The sequence below is a fragment of the Tursiops truncatus genome, chromosome 14 (genome assembly GCF_011762595.2).
Source record: "Tursiops truncatus isolate mTurTru1 chromosome 14, mTurTru1.mat.Y, whole genome shotgun sequence".
NCBI classification, from domain to species: Eukaryota; Metazoa; Chordata; class Mammalia; order Artiodactyla; family Delphinidae; genus Tursiops; species Tursiops truncatus.
The window spans coordinates 76,332,693-76,348,090 of record NC_047047.1 but is presented as its reverse complement, the minus strand read 5'-3'; the positions used below and the strand labels follow the sequence as shown (position 1 = coordinate 76,348,090).

Genomic DNA, 15,398 nt, shown 5'->3' with positions numbered 1-15,398 from the left:
GCAGGTGTGCAACAAATATTTACTGTATAAAATTGAATAAACAAATGAATGTATCATTTATTTTTAAAAATAAATATGCTGAAGTAAAAATAAGAAAGCTATACATCATCCACAATTCTATAACTCAGAAAAAAGTAACATTTAGTGACAAAGTAATGATTCACCTGAGGTGTCAAGGTTATGCAGGAGTGAACCAGGAAGGAGGGAGGAGAGGAGAGGAAAATTTCAGGGGAAAAAGAACGTGCAAGGCACTGTGATGGAGGAAGTGCTAAGACAGACTGGCTGGAGGGGTGGTGTGAGGGAAACTAGGTGCCAGATCTGGGGGAGAGGAAGACAGGGCCTCGACCATGCAGGAAGAGTCAGTCACGTACTCCTCGTGAAAGAGCTTTGTCTTCATCCTCTGAACCACTGCATGCCACTGAAGTGCTCCACGAAGAGGTGCTTGGGCAAATTTACATTAAAAAATCACTCTGTACCATAGAGAACTAACTGGAGGCCCCGCTATTGTCTGTAGATCTTCAAGGATCTACCCCAGGAATTCAGCAGCCCCACCACACAGGCCTCAGATGTCTTTCATCAAGGCTGGGTGGTCTGAGCTACTTTAAAGCAGCAGAAAGATCTCTTATAACCTGTCTGTCTGTGTGAGGCCCTCTCCCTGCCTAACAGAGCTGTCCTCTCCCTGTGCTTTGAAGATCACTCTCAAACTAGGGACTGTTCTGGGTGACTTTGGACCTTCTGTACCCAGCGGCACTGGCATGGGCATTCTACTGAGTTACCTCCATGGCCACCAGGTCAAGGGGACATCCGCATTTCACCAAGCCCGACTCGACTCTGTAAGCCAGTTAGACTGCTAATAGCAATGATAACAATAACTGACACTGTAACAGAACCTTATAGTTTGATCCTCATAGCCAACTTGTAGAATAGATATCACTGTTAACTCTTTTCATACATGAATCAAAAAGGATCAGAGCACTGAAATAACGTGTTCAATGTTACAAGCTTAGGATAGAGCAGAAAAAGGATTCATACCTGGGTCTTCTGCCTCCAAACTGTATGCTTTCTTCATGCACCCTTCTTCTATAACTGGGTAGGAGGTTCTGTAAAGAAAGAGCTCCTATTTACTTGGCTGAAAGTTACTGGACTCACAACCCCCCTCTGAGGCTCAGTTGTCTCATCTGTAAACTTGGGATAATAATAGCTAATACTTACTGAACATGAACCTTCCCCGGGTGGTGTGCTAATTGCCTTCCATGTACTAGCCCATTACTTCTCACAACCCTACACCACTTGTGTTATTATTTCCATTTGTCAGATGGAAAAACTGAAGCACAGAGGGGAAAAGTGACACTGTCACCAGAGTCGACGCTCATCCATTCTCTCCCCTTATTTCCCATGATAAGTGACCATCTTGCAAGGGCATGGTGTGGGGAGAGACACGGCCCTAAGACTGAGGATACCTGGGCCCTCGTCCCTGTTCTGCTACCAAGTGGCTGCAAACCTGTTCAAGGTCATGACATTTGGGTGTGCAGATTTCTACTGTGTAATAAATTCATAAGTCTATTGATCACGTCTTCATTTTCATTCAGCAGTAGTGAAGTAGATGTTTTACATTCAGAGATGAAGCTGCAAAATACCACTGAAATGACCTGATCCAATCCATTATTTTACTGATTCAGAAACTGGGGCTGAGGATGGGAAAATGACTTGTTCAAAATCATCAATTCAGGGTCAGAGACAGGATAAGAATCTTTGTCTCCTGACTCCTAGCTAAATATTCCCTCCTCTACTGCACACTGGCTTTCCTTCCCTATAAAAATCACAGATATTGCCGAGACTTTAAGGTGCTTTCAGAAACTCTTATTAAAGTTTAAAGACTCATCATCATCAATATTTAAACCATGCATTATTCACTAATAAGCATCGTTAAATGATTCCAGAACCACTACGATCAATGTCACCTGTACCTCATTCAATGGCATGTCTGAATGCCCAGCCTTTGTGCAAAGAAGCTTTTGTAATCTGGCGCATGTTGAGAGAAGTTGAAAGCGTGGATTTTATTAGTACACAGATGTTGAAACTGAGCTCTACAACAACAACTAGTTACATGCCTTTCTTTGCCTCAGTTTCATTTTCTAAAACTTTTATTGGAGTGTAGTTGATTTACCACGTTGTGTTAGTTTCTGCTGTACAGCAAAGTGAATCAATTACACATATATCCACTCTTTTTAAAGATTCTTTTCCCACATAGGTCATTACAGAGTATTGAGTAAAGTTCCCTGTGCTATACCAGTAGGTCCTTATCAGTTATGAAAAATCGAAGTAAAAGGTTGTGTATAATAAGTTGTTTAATGTTTGTGATAAAATGCCTCCAAATCCCGTGACGCTGTGTCTGGCACAAAAATATGCATTGAACGAATGAAATTATTATAATTCGGGAAAGAAATTCACCACTTTTTCCTCAACTGACTTTCGGTTTCTTGCAGGGTGCTTTGGTGGAAGGAACAGGAATGACTATGCGAAGCACCTGCCACTGCTTTAATTTCCTTGTCTGGATGCACAGCAACAGGTGCTACCACGTCTCTCTAGCAGAACTTGATGAAAAATCTTATTCTGCTTTGAATATCTAAACTATCACAGGGCACAGCAGAGTAACTGAAAAGGAAAATGGGCTCTTTCCTTTTGAGTAGGAAATGCTGCCAGACCTAATGGAGGTCAGTTATTCTTTCTGGCATCCCACATTTCCACCGGTCATAGGCCTGTGTTTAGACCCTTTGCCAACCGAAGTATATGCTCCATGGATCGACAGCACCCACACCACCTGAGAGCTTGTTGGAAACACAGAATCCCGGGCCACCTGTAGACCTACTGAACCAAAGCTGTCTTTAACAAGAGCCCCTACTCCCCAAACCCCCTGTGACTCACATGCACATAGAACTTTGAGGAGCTCTGCTTTAGAGCATCATTTCCCAAACTTTGACATGGAGCACAGTGAGCCGGGGCAGTTAAACAGAAGGAGACGAGAGCCTGGGCTTTTTTACCAAGTTCTTCAGATGATTCTGATGGAGACCAAAGTTGGAAAAACACTGCTTTAGAAGACACAGGTGCACAGGATGAAAGGTGCCTTGGTGAGGACAACTTGGCTTTTGTTTTGTTTCATTCTGAAGAGTGTGGATTTTGATGAAGTACCAGAAGGAACTGGGATCTAGTGGGAAGAGCACATTTCTGGGCATCAGAGGCCTAGAATTAGCTCTCCGAGTTCTCATAGCTGGCTTAAATCCTTTTGTTGAACATAAAAATAGAAAATCCCTGATTGGCTTACCTCGCAAAGTTTATGAACAAAATAATATAAAGGAAGTGGATCTGATCCCTCACTAGGGCCCTTATATTTGCTCTTCCCACTGTCTGGAATGCTCCTCTCATCAGTCAGCTGAAAGGTCAATTTTTCTGAGAGACTTCTGTGAAGACCTAGTGGAGAGTAGATTCCCTCCTGCCTCTAGCCTAGGGCATTCATTATCCTATCATTCTGATTCTTTATCATTGTATTAAAAAATTTTTCTTTATAGACTTCATTTTTTAGAGCAGTTTCAAGATTACAGAAAACTTAAGTAGAGATAGAGAGTATTCCTATACTCCATAGAGTTTGACAGGAATAGAGAGTATTCCCATATACTAAATCCTCTGCCCCCTGCACAGTCTCTCCTATTATTAATATCTTATATAGTGTGGTATTTTTCTTAAAACTGATGAAATAATATCGATATATATTTTATGACAATCGCATAATGCCATATATCCACCATTACAGTATCATGTAGAATGGTTTCACTATCCTTAAAATCCTTCGTGTTCCACCTGTTCATCTCTCCTTCCACTAGAACCCTTGGTAACCCCTGATATTTCTAGTATCTCTGTAATTTTATCTTTTCAGAATGTCATATAGTTGAAGCAATACAGTATGTAGCCTTTTCATATTGGCTTCTTTCTCTTTGCAATATGCATTTAAAGGCTATTCCATGCCTTTTCGTAACTTGGTAGTTCTTTTCCTTCTATTTCTGAATAATATCGCATTATATAAATGCTACAGAATTTGTTTATCCGTTCATCTATTGACAGACATCTTGGTTGCTTCCAATTTTTAGCAATTATGAATAACGCTGCTATAAACATTTGTGTTCAGGTTTTTACGTGGACACGTGTTTCCACCTCATTTGAGTAAACACCTAGTAGTGGTATTGCCGGGTCATATGCTAAGACTATGTTTAGCCTTCTAAGAAACCATCAAACTGTCTTGCACAGTGGCCGCACCGTTCTGCATCCCCACCAGCCATGAGCGAGCGTTCCTGCTGCTCCAAATCCTCGTCAGCACGTGGTGTTGTCAGTGTTATGATTTTAGCCATATCATTGCATTTTTCACGACCAGAAATTATCTTGTTGATTTGTTTATGGACTTAATAGCTATCTTCAATCCACCACTAGGTCAAAAGTGAAGACCTTATCTATCTTGGGAACTGATCCATTTTACACAGAGCTAGAAAATGAAGGCCTGGCTCACAGTGGGCATGTAATAAATGTATGACTAAAGAATGACTAAATGCATGTTTACTTTAGGAATTGTGAAGTTGACTATTATCTTCATTGATGTCCTCACATGTCATCCTCATTTAGTTCCAACTTCCATCAATTTTTTCATCTCAGTCTCTCTATATACACTTCTCTCTTTTCACAGTTATTGCCAACTCCCCATTCTATATTTTTGACTTGCTGTTTGAGTTGGGGCAGGGGTTGTTACTGCATTATTTTTATTCAACATAAATGCAGCTCCAGAACTTTGAAACTGACTTAGCTCTGTAGGCTGTATTTTTATAACTAAGGTTTCTGTGTTTTCTCTGTGTTCTTCTTTGACAGGAGGACATAGCCTGGCTTTCCCTCGTTCCTGCTGATTTGCCGCTTTTGAGGGAGAAATCATATTGACAACATGCAAGATGTATAACCCCCAAGAGCTCACCACTCCTACAAACTGATGAGATAAGAGCTCTCTCTGTTCTTTATCCATCAGGGATAGTACACATTTCTGCCAACAGCTTTCAGGGAGCAGGCTGGGTAAGACTCAGGAAGCAAATATTTGGTCATTGGATCTGTGGACAGTCATATCAACAAGGCATCATTGCTGTTTCTAGAGAACTTCTGTAACTGAGCCTAGATTGAAGCTAGGTTTAAGTTGAGACCATAGAGATCAAAAGTTCAGAACAAAACTAGGAGAAGAGGGCTCCCCTGGTGGCGCGGTGATTGGGAGTCCGCCTGCTGATGCGGGGGACGCGGGTTCGTGTCCCGGTCCGGGAGGATCCCACATGCCACGGAATGGCTGGGCCTGTGAGCCATGGCCACTGAGCCTGCGCGTCCGGAGCCTGTGCTCCGCAGCGGGAGAGGTCACAACAGTGAGAGGCCCGCGTACCGCTAAAAGAAAAACAAACAAACAAAAAACTAGGAGAAGAAAAAGTTAAGAGCTAAAGAAACTGGGCCAAATTTATTTGTTCATCTATCTACCTTGTGCAAGCTGTTCCTCATCTGTTGTGGTTTCCGTGGGATCCAGTTAATCACCCTGACATCCCTGAGCAGGCCACTCGGTAGATGAATGAGCAACGTTAATAGGATTTCTGCTTTGGCCACAACCTGCAGTGTGACATCGGACAGGTCATGAAAATCTCTATTATCAGAAATATCGACTTCAGGGATATGGCTGAATTATTCTGTATGATTTCCTCACAGACTAGCCAGATACATTACCACTGGGAATTGAATAGCAAAAATGGATCCGGTGCAATTTTGCTTGAGCCTCCTGACCACAAGCTATTAGAATCAGTGCAGTGTTGGGAGCCCACTTCTTCCATCATGTATTTGAGAAGACTGAGGCCCAGTAAGGGAGAGAAACTGTCAAGGACTTGAAGTAAACATGTGGCAGAATCAGGACTAGAACCCACAACTGCTGCTTGTAATTCAGTGCCCATCCTTGTACTTTTCCCTCATAGTCTCTTGATCCTTTCTGGTATGGTATTCAGCAGAAAAATGCAACCATTGCTCCGTCTCCTTAATCGGCAGGGCTCACCAATAGTTCCTGAAGGACAGTCAGTCACGTGCACTGCTAATTCAGAGAGTGTTGAGAGCAGCTGAGTCCTATCTCTATCTTTAGAGAGCATGAGTCTTCAAGAATCCTTCCTTCTTCACAAGACACTAAGTCTACCAGTCATTCTGTACTTCTTGGGGGAGACTTTCTAAAATTGCCTCTGACTATCCAACAATAGCCTGTTAATTTTAAAAACCACAATATTTAGGAAAAGGACTGTTCTTTGGACCTTTTATAAAAATGGAGTTTGCTCAGCCAATGAATTTTTCTTTGTTGCAGTTGTTAGAGATTTATTTGAGGAATCCAGCACATTCCAAGCAGATTCAAACAACTTTTCAGTGTACAAATAACTGAGTTTCAAAATCAGGCTTATTCTACTGATGAAAGCACTTGCTTATATGTTTAGCCTTCTTGGAATTCCTTGGAGTACTTGAAAGCAATAAAACTTCATTAAAAGTGTTCTCCCTGGGGTTTTCACTAATTCAAAATCTTCTCTCTTCAATTAGTCCAAATTCATGGAGCTCCCCCCACGCTAATACACTTTCCATATGGATTCATATGGAATCTTAGACTTTGAAAGGACTTGGCAATCATCTCACCTTGCTTACTCAGTTTTTCTCATGGGTCTGGAAGATCAGAGGCTGAATGACTAGTTCAAGGTCTCACAGTGAGCTTCTTGATGGAAACACTGATATTTGTCATGGCCTTTGACTGGCATATAATCACTTTTAGAAAGGCCCATTTTAAAGAGCTCATGAGATGGTAAAATCTCTGCTTTGTTCCAAAGAGCTGAAGCCTAAGAAGACATGGAGAGCCAGAAAGCTGAAAGCAGGCAGAAGGTTTGAAAGCTGCTCTTAGTAGCACCTTTGTAATGACTATGGAACATTCTTTGGTCAATAACAGCTGGTTGGGTTAGCATTACTTTTAAAAAAAATCCTCCCTCCTCCTCCTACCTCTTCTTAATCCCTCAACCCTCTCAAATGAGAGGATGCCTTTACCCAAGTTATACCTTTGACTCTCTCTAATAAGTTCCCCTTCATCCTGCCAGGCTTATCTCAAAGGAGATCTCTTCTGAGATGTCTTCTTCTGATCTTCCTAGCCCCGGGCAGTTATAACTCTCTTCTCTCTGCTGCCCCTGAACTTTATATGTATCTCTGTCACAGCACATCGCACATTATTTTGCATTTATTTCATATTTTTAACTGTCTCACTGCAAACTGTGAGATTCTACAGAGCAGGAGTCATCTTATCTTTTATTCCCCATGCCTAGAACAGAGCAAGCAACATAATAATATGTGCTCCACAAACATTGCTTGCATTTCTTTCAGCATCTCTTCATTTCTGAAACATGAAACAAGCCCAGTCACTGTCATGAGGTCTCACTGACAAGTTCCTTTGGAGCCTTTGAAATTGTGAAGGGGAGAGCGGGAACAGAATTATCTAGCTTACATTCAAATGTTCTCTCCCTTTAAAATGAAGAGAAGGGATACACAGCCTCTTAGATGTTGCTTTCTAGCCAGGAGAGAAACTAACTTGTACCCAAAATATGTGGGTAGAAAAAAATAAAGGTATTTTTCAGCAACTGTGATCTTGGAGTCTCAATTATTTCTTGTTATATTCCTATCCCCTGCCCTAATTCCACTGCTCATCGTTCAACCAAAATTTACTACTTTCTACAAGACAATGTGAGAATGATGAAAAGAAAGGGATTAAGAAGTTCCCAATCATTTTCCCATGCCATGGATTTGCTGCTATGGACCAAATGCTTAAAATAAATTATTTCCTTTGTTAGATATAATTTTCCTGTTTTACAGAAGATAGTAGTGGGACATAGAGGAATAAATTAATTTGTCAAATATTGTACTGATTTGATTACTGGAGTTGGGGGTTTGAACTGTCTGAGATCAAAGTCTATGCTTTTTTCACGGTAACTGGATATTAAAGAGAAAGACACAGTCCTTTTTGTGGAGGAGTTGGTTATCCAAGAGTGGGCATCCTGCGAAAAAACATCAGGTACAAGCCTGCCTTGCATGGTTTGCCCTCAGTTACAGGACTGTGTGGACCTCAGTTTGGTGATGCTAGAGGAGTCTTGGAAGGCTGTCAGGTAATCTTACTGAGAGGGAGGCCAGCTAAGCCCTCATTCTGTAATTAGTAGACAGGACATTAACTATCACAGCTCTAGGGAAGAACCAGCTCTTTCTCTACATCTGAGACTTTGTCCTAAGCAGCATGGGGGAAATAAAAACACAACCTTACAGACTCAAACTGGTCTTTGTTTGCAAGTCCCTGACTCCTTGGCTTCTGCATATTTACTGTGTTCCCAAACTCAACCACCTCGTGGCCTGTCATTGCTATGCAGACTGAAGTAATTGCTCTCAGGGAGATGGACTGTCTTGACAAAGTCATGAACGTAAAAAAATACAGAAGCTGGTGCAGAAGAATGCTGATGTCAGTTAGCCTGGATACCTGGTGTTATGAACAAAATGTTTGTGTCCCCCAAAACTCATATGTTAAACTCTAACCTCCAATGTGATGGTATTTGGAAATGGGGCCTTTGCAAGGTAATTAAGGTTAAATGAGGTCATGAGGGTGGGGCCCTCAAGATGGGATTAGTTCCCTTATGAGAAGAAACACCGGGGAGCTGATACTCATTCTCCTTCTCCTTCTTGCTCTCTCCACAAAGAAGAGATCATCTGATACACAGTGATATGGCTATCACCTACAAGGCAAGAGAAGAGGCCTAAGAAGAAACCTACACTGTGGTGCCTTGATCTTAGACTTCTTAGCCTCCAGAACTGTGAGAAATAAATGTTTGTTGTTTAAGCCACCTAGTCAATGGGATTTTGTTATGACAGTACGAGCTAAGACACCTAGACAGGCACAGTGGGGAAAGATAGTATGTGGGCTGACTGTTAAGCCAAGAAACCTGAAATTTTACAATGAAGACACAGGAAATAGGAGATTTTTAATAAGGAAAGTGACAAAATAAGATCTGGGATTTCAGAAGACCCAGAGAGAACAGCCATATCTGATCCTCCCTGCTTCTATGTATTTCATTGTGCCCAGCCTATAGGGAGCATTTCCTCTATGCATGGCACAGCGTTAGGAGTTCAGAGGCTGAGAACTGGATGAAACCCGTGAACCCTGACCTTCAAGGTAGCAATCACAGAAGAGCAGGTAAAATGGGAGGAGAGAAACTGGAGGGTGGGCTGAGTGTGTAAGTAGCTCCTGGAGGCTTTATTTTAGAGCTCTACTCTTCACAGCCCATCATTTAACTTCTTTTCAGCCACACAGTTTACATGAGAGTGTCCTAGGCTAAGGAGGAAAATGTCACCACTGCCACCCAGCTATGGGCATGCTGAAAGGACTGGGAAGTACCCAACCCTTGACATTCTTCATAAGAGGAGTTGCTGCATGTCAGCAGCAAACTACTTGCAAATGGTAAAAGGTGAAACCTGGACTTGGTGATTAGAGTCCTGAATACTAAGGTGCAAAGACTCAGCTCAAAGCTGCAGTGGGCCCTCTGGGTTTTCTCCCGGGCCTTGCTATTTATATCCCAGACACTGCCCGGGGCTTGTGCCCAGAAGCTGCTTTTTCTTTAGGAAATAGATTCCTTGTCAATCAGAGATGATGTTAGAACTTAACTGGGAAGGAAACACGGAAAAGAGATTCCATTTTCAACAAAAATCAACAAAGAAAGAAAATATAAAATACTTAGGAATCAACTCAAAGAGAGAGACCTGTAAACTTTAGGAGGAAAACTATAGTCTCGTATTATACTATTTATAAGACCATCTGAACAAATGGAGAGAGAACCGTGTTTCTGAATGGGGAAAATGATTATTATAATATTTATTTTAATTCAAATTACTTTATTAGTATACCAATTTCATATTAATATCACAGTAGCATTTTTTTAATTTAACAAATAATTGTAAAAGTACATTTAGAAAAAGAAATGCCAAAGAATAAAAGGTAAGATAAAAAGACAATAAATCAAGATGTGATAACAGCATAAAAATAGAAATATAGGGCTTCCCTGGTGGCACAGTGGTTGGAAGTCCACCTGCCGATGCAGGGGATGCAGGTTCGTGCCGTGGTGCGGGAAGATCCCACATGCCGCGGAGCGGCTGGGCCCGTGAGCCATGGCCGCTGAGCCTGCGTGTCCGGAGCCTGTGCTCCACAAGGGGAGAGGCCACAGCAGTGAGAGGCCCGCATACCGCAAAAAAAAAAAGAAATATAGACGCATGACAGAAGAAAAATTCCATACATAGAACCAATCCTATATAATGACTTTATAAAAGCTAAATATACTTACTAAAACAAGATAGGAAAGGTGATTTACTAAGTGGTATTTAAAGAACAAATTGAGAAAAAAATTCTGATTTCCAACTTAATTGGCACAATCAAATAAATTTTAGCTAAAGTCTTAAATATACATGTATGTGTGTGTGTGTATATAAAATCACATTGTAGAAATTGTAGTAATAAAATAGAATAGGCATTAAATTACAGGGTAAATCACAACTTCTAATATCTGAAGCAACAGATAAAATCTTGAGAATAAGACTTTTTTTTAAAAAAAAATCATGTTATTTAATCTTAAAACAACATTAAGATGAGCTGGCCCTCATCTTGGTTCTCTGGTGTCATAGAGTTTGGATGATAAATTTTCTCCTAGGCTGAGCAAGAAGCAAGGCAGTGGCCCATCAGGGGCCGAGGCCTGTCCAGCAGACAACTGAGTAAGAGGGATTCAGGGCCCTGTGAGAAGATGGTCAAGCAGGACAGTGGAGAGGTGGGGTTTGGACCAAGTGAGGAGGCAACCACTGAGGCAGAAACCCAGTGGTTTCAGGAGACTGATTACATGCAGAGAGAGAAAGAAAATAAGTGGATGGATTGAGGATAATGACAGAAGGATGGAAAGGGTGAAAGTTAGGAAGCTCATAGTGTAAGACTGGTATTTGAAGTATTAGGGTGAACTCATGGTTTACATGGGGCCAGAATTTCTTGTACTTGGTGAATTACCACACTCCTTTCTCTGTGAGGTCTGTTTTCTCAAGAGCTCTCTGTTGTTTCATTTGACAGACTCTGGCCTGGCTTTGGGGAGGAAGCTGAGGAGGCAAGGAGGAGAGAAGACGCAAAGCGCCTTAAGGGTGAGGAGAGGGAAGAGGACTCGCACTTAGCTCACCAAACACAGACCGTATGTCCTGAGGGATAAACGTACTTCAGATCTGTCTGGATGCTTGACGACGGCTCCCTCACTTCTGAGCGTGAAAACACTCCTGGGGTATAAGCCAACACACTCCTCTGGTGACCTTCCATACTATCACTGTTCCTCCCCTTTTCCCACAGAAGTTGTGTGTGAGGAAAGATGAGCAGTACTCCTGCCATTTTCCCTTTTAGGTATATAACTCCAGTTTGGGGGTGCTGAAAAATGGAAATTTGACCCTTTCTGAAAGTGGGGTGGGACAGCCTCTGAGAATATCCTCACTCCCTCCTTGCGACAGATTCACATATGATAAAAGTTCTTCCTGAGTTGCTAAAACAGTTATTTCAACAACTGTAAAATAAAAACTATATATGATAATAAAGCTTAACATAATTAGACAATTTTTTTTCTTTTCTTAGTTGTTTATGAAATAATGGGGCTCCTTACAATCAATGACATCTAAGATTTTAAAAACTCCATGGTATATCCTTGGACGGTAAACACAGCGATTACATAAAACTGTACACTGACTTCTCTTTAAACCTTAAAGAACAAATAATTTCAATATTATTCTATTCCAGGCCTACAGAAAAATTGATGAAGAACTCCCCAATTCATTTTGTGATGATAGTGTAACTGTACAATCAAAACCTAATAGAGGGGCTTCCCTGGTGGCGCAGTGGTTACAAAAGTGAGAGGCCTGCGTACCACAAAAAAAAAAAAACCTAACAGAGATAGTACAAAGAAGAAAAACTGCAGTTCAGTTTAAGCTACTAATACAGGTGCAACAATTCTGAACAAAATGTTTTCAAAGGAAATCCAACAGCATATTAAACCATAACATATCAAACTAAGAGAATTTATTCCAAGAATGCAATCATGGTTTACCATCAGAAAAAGCTATAAACATAATAGCTTACATAAAAGAGAATAAGCATAAAATTATATCAATAGTTACTGAAAAGTTACTTGAAATAATCTAGCAACATTTTCTCATAAAAATGTTAAGTAAATTAGCTCACAGGCTGACAATTTGCAAACATTAGCAATGAATGTTGGCATAAATAGTGAAATAAGCTACTTCCATTAAAAGCAGAAATAAGATAGGAATCTCCTGCATTACCACTTACAGTCCATAGTTTTGATGTTTCTAGCTAATAAAGCCTGGAGGAAAATTAAGCTAAATAATCTGTATAAAATAAAATGAAAGGCAATATATGTTTTCAGATGCTATGATTATATACCTAGAGCAAAACAAAAATTCTAGTCAAAATAAAAGAACAAAAATCTTACTTGAATGATAATAGAATCACATAAAACAGTTATATATGATAAATATGCACAAATTCATTCATTTTTTCATTCAGCAAATATTTGTGAACAGTTATTTTATGCTGGGTGTTATTTTGGATTATAGAAATACAGAGATGAATAGAAGTTTCCATGGAGCTTATATTCTGAAGAAAGGGAAATAGATAATAAACAATTTTTAATTAATAAAATTTCAGATAGTGAACACTGTGATGAAAATAAAGCAGGGCTGTAAAATTGAGCATATATGTATATAAACAGAGATTGGATAAGAGGGGTTCCCTCAAATGTGGTGATCATGGAAGGCTCAGGAAGGAGATGCCATTTAGGTTAAGACATGAATGTCAAAATTCTGTAGTTTTTATTTTCAGAATAACAAAACAGAAATTAAAAAAGAAAAAAGTCTCTTTACATTGGCAGCAGATTTCTAAAGTGTACCTAGGTCAAATTTTAACAAAAATGTACAGGACCTATAAGAAAAAAACCCTATAATTATTATATAATTTATATGAAGCAGCATATGCTATTCCTGGATGGGAATATTAAGTACCATAGTAATATCATTACCTCTGATATTAATATATACATTTAATGCACTCATTAGTGAGCATTGCCAAGGTAACAGGAGGTATGAAAAGAAAGAAATCTGCTACTTGGTTGGGAAACTAAGAACATCAGAGGGGAAGAATAAGATGAAGGATTTGATTTTAGACATGTTGAATTTGAAGTGCCTGTGGGACATCTAGGTACAGATGCACCAGAGGAAGTGAGTTCCAAGTCTGCAGCACAAGAGAGAAGTCTACACTGAGAATCTCTGTTACTGACCAGCAAATTGGTCCACCTAGCATGAAGTCTGACAAACATTAGACCCTCAATAAATGCCTGTACACAAATTGAGTGCCCCACCTATATGTGCGCTAGCCTTGTTAAATTTTCCTCTGGGGGATGGTAATTTGCAAACAAATGGGTAACTTGTTCTAGGATACAAAAAAAATTCTATTGATATGACTGATGTGAGACGATATCTCATGTTTTGATTTGTATTTCCCTTATGATCAATAATATTGAGCATTTTTTAATGTACTTGATCATTTTTATATGTTTTCTTTGGAGAAATGTCTATTCCATTCCTTTGCCCTTTTTTTTTTTTTTTTTTTTTTTTTTTTGCGGTACGCAGGCCTCTCACTGTTGTGGCCTCTCCCATTGCAGAGCACAGGCTCCAGATGTGAAGGCTCAGCAGCCATGGCTCACGGGCCCATCCGCTCCGCGGCATGTGGGATCTTCCCGGACCGGGGCACGAACCCGTGTTCCCTGCATTGGCAGGCGGACTCTCAACCACTGTGCCACCAGGGAAGCCCTCCTTTGGCCATTTTTAAATTGGGCTATTGGTTCTTTCACTCTTGAGTTGTGGGAGTTTCTTACATATTTTGGAGACTGACCCCTTATCAGATATATAATTTGCAAATATTTTCTCCCATTCTGTAAGTTGCCTTTTCACTCTGTTGATTTTTTTTCTTTATTGTGTGGAGGCTTCATGGTTTGATCTAGTCCACTTGTTTATATTTGTTTTTGTGACCCGGATTTTTGGTGTCATAGCTCTGAAATCATTGCCAAGACAAATGTCATGAAGCTTTTACCCAATGTTTTCTCCTAGGAGTTTTGCGGTTTGGGGCCTTAGGTTAAAGTCTTTAATCTAGGTTGATTTGTTTTCTTGTGTATGGTGTAAGATAAGGGTTCAGTTTCATTCTTTTACACGTGTACATTCAGTTTTCCCAACATCATTTATTGAAGAGATTATCCTTTCCCAATTGTGTATTCTTGGAACCTTTCTCAAAGATCAATTGACCATATATGTATGGGTTTTTTCTGGGCTCTATTCTGTTCCATTGGATTATATATCTGCCTTTATGCCAGTAACATAATGTTTTGATTATGGTAGCCTTTGTAATATATTTTGAAATAAGAAAGCATGATGCCTCCAGCTTGATTATCCTTTATCAGATTTATTTGGCTATTCAGGATCTTTTGTGGTTCCACTGAATTGTAGAATTGTTTTTCTATTTCTGTAAAAAAAAATGCCATTGGTATTTTGATAGGCATTTTATTGAGTCTGTAGATTGTTTTGGGTAGTAGAACATTTAAACATTATTGTCTTCCAATCCATGAACATGGGATATCTTTCAAATTGTTTATGTCTTATTTCTTTCATCAGTGTTTTGTAGGTTTCAGTATATAAGTTTTCAACCTCCTTAGTTAAGTTTATTCTGAAGTAGTTTGTTCTTTTGGTGCTATTGTAAATGGGATTATTTTCCTAATTTCCTTTTCAAATATACAAAATGCAAGTGATTTTTGAATGTTGATTTTTTATCATGCAAATTTACTGAATCCATTGATTAGTTCTAACAGTTTTTTAATGGAGCTTTTAGGGTTTTCTATATATAGGATTATGTCATCTGAAAGCAGGGATAATTTTACTTCTTCTTTTCTGATTTGGATGCCTTTTTTTTTTTTTTTTTGATAATTGCTCTAAGACTTGCAGTACTATTTGAATAGAAGTGGTGGTGAAAGTTAGTATCCTTGCTTTGTTCCTTATTTTGGAGGAAAAACTTTTAGTTTTCACCATTGAGTGTGATGTTGTTGTGGGCTTTTCATACATGGCCTTTATTGTGTTGAGGTAATGTCCTTCTTATCCTGCTTTGTTGAGTTTTTAATCATGAAAGGGTGATGAATTTTATCAGATGTTTTTTCTACATC

The 15,398-nt window shown here is 39.7% G+C and overlaps 1 long non-coding RNA gene across 1 annotated transcript in view; it reads right to left on the bottom strand.

Annotated features, from left to right (window-relative positions):
- Positions 1 to 1,045: 1,045 nt before the first annotated feature.
- Positions 1,046 to 15,398, bottom strand: part of LOC141276408 (uncharacterized) — a 54,561-nt gene continuing 40,208 nt past the window's right edge. The window contains exon 3 of the long non-coding RNA XR_012325909.1: positions 1,046 to 1,100. This is a non-coding gene — a long non-coding RNA (uncharacterized lncRNA). The remainder of the gene's footprint in view (positions 1,101 to 15,398) is intronic.